Genomic DNA, 3,027 nt, shown 5'->3' with positions numbered 1-3,027 from the left:
AACCTAGCTGCTGAGAAGCTCCAGTGAAGATAAATCAATGTTGAAATCCCAAAAACTAAAGTAAAAAGCTAATTTAATAAAAGCAGTTTACTGCACTTAGCTCCTACCGCGAGAAAACGGCGTAGTTGAATTAGAATCCGACCAACTACGGGGATTTATTTGTCCAATGGTTGTAGCGCTGCTCCCTGCTCCTCTCCCCCAAGTTTAGCAGCTGTCAGCCGGCCAGCAGATTTTCAGTTCCACGCTCTGCCTGGCCCTCTCCACACATCGCTCTGAAGCCATCGGTGACGTACGGACAATCTCAACACTGATAGGCTATCGTGACTCAGCGTCATGCGACTTTCTCGCTTGAGTTGAAAATACTCAACTCACGAGAATTCCTTCACGTCGCCGACCCCGGCTCCTTCGCGTCGCATCACGCCGCCCGACAGGAAATAGCGGCTCTAAGCGTCTTTGCATTGACTTTGTATATAAACTCACCGCCCCGAACGCTCGCTTCGCTTTTGGTCTGAAAGCACCATGAGAGGGCAGTGAAGTTTATACAAGGCACAGGAACAAATACATCTTATCCTCAGCATGGAGACTTACAGGTATGCACAGCAGTTGTGGATCTACAGGCATTCTGAAGGGCAGAGACTCTGGATCTTGTCTGTAGAGAGATTCAAGTGTGGGCATCAGGGCCTGACGAAGCTCCTCTGGCTTGAAGACTGGGAAGAAATAGAGATCAGAGAGGAGAATGCGATGAAAGAGTAATCAAAAAACTTTGTTTTACACTGCTTCAATAACCCATTTGGATTCCATGACTGACACGTGGAAAAAACGGGATTAATTATATATTAATTATAGGAGCAATTTAAGAAGTGAATATCCTTACTCTTCTTTTTCACTGGGGCCTGTGGTGCCTCAGACGTTTCCTCTTCCTCTTTCACCTCCTTCTTTATCTCCGGTTTCCGGTCTTCCGTCTTCAAACTCGCCATTGGTTTTGTTGTCGATGTATCCATGGGAACCCCTTTACCTCCCTCTCCAGAACACTCTTCCTTTTTCAGCTCTGACTTCACGGGCTTTTCCTCTGTTTTGAGGTTGCTGAGCTTCCCTCCTTTAGAGCAGCTGCCGGTGTCGCTCTCCTCCTCCTCATCCTGCTGCTTGATCTCCATCTTGGGGTCGAGGTTGCCGGCTGAAGCGTCCGATTGTGGCTGCTGGGACGATGTGTCCAGGCTGCTGACAGAGGCTGGAGTCAGGACCTGACTGTCTGCCGGAAATGAACCCTTTTGGGACAGCTACAGAGAGACACAGAAACAAACTCAGGTGTGTGGAAATGGTGAATATGTGACACATAAAAGTGATAAAACAGGATAAACTGAGTAGCACAACAGGTGATGCATGGGACAACACCTACGATGCAAAGTTTAGTCATAACTAAGGCAACTGTAAAATTTTTGTGATATACAGGAAGCAGGAGATTAAAACAAACCTTAAGGACATGAGTTACAGCTACAGGATCAATAGAATCTGTGGAATAAGTTGAGCCGCTCTAAACGTTAAAATGTCTATATCAAAGGCTAAATCACACTTACCGGAGTGCGTGGCAGCTGAGCACCGTGCGGCGTTGAACTGGAGCCCAGTCCAGGGTGAGATGGAGTGGTTGAACCAGATGGCCCCATGTGCTGCTGCTGGAGGGACTTGTTGGAGCCTGGGCCCTGGCCAAGCTGGTTCTGCTGGGAGGCTGAAGGTGGAGGCAGCTGTTGTGCGTTAGGGGTGTGTGGCTGTGGAGTCTGGGACCCAGCTAGTCTGGGGGGTGTTTGGTGAGGAGTAGGAGATCGGCTGTGAGCAGGAGAGGGCGAGCTGCCACGCATGGCAGCCAAATGGGGGATGGAGTTGGGTTGCTGGTTTGTGTTAGATGGAGTCATTGAGGAAGTAGGGGCTCCAACAGCTGAGTTGGGACCTCCGCCACCTACGCTCTGAGGACCCATGGGTCCCACAGCGGAGACGCTGCCGGGACCGCTGGCTGAACCTGGCTGTGCTAGAGGACTAGCAACCGGAAGAGAGGGGGGCGTGCCCATCTGCGTCTTAGGTGAGCAGAGGATGAGGGTAAAGAATGAGATGAGAGACCAGAAGAGCGTCAATAAAAAGTATAATTCAAGAGTATTAAACATGTGTGACATGAGATCACTCTTAGGATCGCCTGTAATTTCAGAATTTGCACTTTAGAAAATTGCAACAACGATGTCAAAGGAAGTTGTTTATCAAGTCCACAGTAGTTTCATTTTAGGCATTTTTTTAGCTTTTCTAACTAACACTGGAACAATTTTAAAAACACTATATTTCTAAATGTAGTTTCTGAGTCAAAGCTCCTGTCCCAAGGCCCTGCTCTGGGTCTCTGGTATAGTACTCTCAGATGACACAGGTAAAGACTTAAGTGTAACAAGCAACAGGTAAAAGAACTTCAGGCCAGCTTACCTGTGCTAATCCTGCCTGTGGTCCAGGTTGGGCCATCCCAGCCGGAGCTGTTGCAACTCCTGGTCCTGACCCAGGAAACTGTCCCTGGGACAGATACTGGTTCTGAAGCTGGTTGACATTGGGCTGTCCCACTCTGGGTCCGACCATTCCCATCTACAGGTATAAAACGGCAGGGTTTTTAAATGCTTTTACAACTTTTTCATCGAAGCCATTTGACTGGTTCAAGTTATTTTGTAACAATTATTTTCCTAATTTAAATTATGTTTTGATATGAATACTTAAGTCCTGAAAGAAATTGAAATACACTCTCGTCAAATAAACCGATACCAAAATTCTGAAAACACGTCAATACTCCTTTTGCCAGGTACCGAAGGTACCGAAGATCCAACACGTGAAAGATGGCAATAAGTGCAGCTGCAGCGACAGCTCCGCCTCGACGAATAGAAAAGAGACGTGTATAGAAAACGGGTGAAGTTAGTTTTACTGCTGTTCCCTTCAGCAGCTCCAAGTCAAAGCTTCAATCCCAGTTCTCCCAGTTTTGGGATATGTTGGAGAGCTAATTTAGGCAGA

The 3,027-nt window shown here is 47.5% G+C and overlaps 2 protein-coding genes across 3 annotated transcripts in view; both read right to left on the bottom strand.

Moving 5' to 3' along the window:
- Window positions 1-3,027, bottom strand: part of snx29 (sorting nexin 29) — a 356,821-nt gene that overhangs the window by 329,889 nt on the left and 23,905 nt on the right. The gene's annotated exons all lie outside the window — the stretch shown is intronic.
- The window catches only part of ep300a (E1A binding protein p300 a), a 32,043-nt gene that overhangs the window by 15,856 nt on the left and 13,160 nt on the right, over window positions 1-3,027 (bottom strand). The window lies entirely within an intron of this gene.

This window comes from Micropterus dolomieu, linkage group LG14 (genome assembly GCF_021292245.1).
Source record: "Micropterus dolomieu isolate WLL.071019.BEF.003 ecotype Adirondacks linkage group LG14, ASM2129224v1, whole genome shotgun sequence".
NCBI classification, from domain to species: Eukaryota; Metazoa; Chordata; class Actinopteri; order Centrarchiformes; family Centrarchidae; genus Micropterus; species Micropterus dolomieu.
This window is presented reverse-complemented; position numbering and strand designations above follow the sequence as displayed.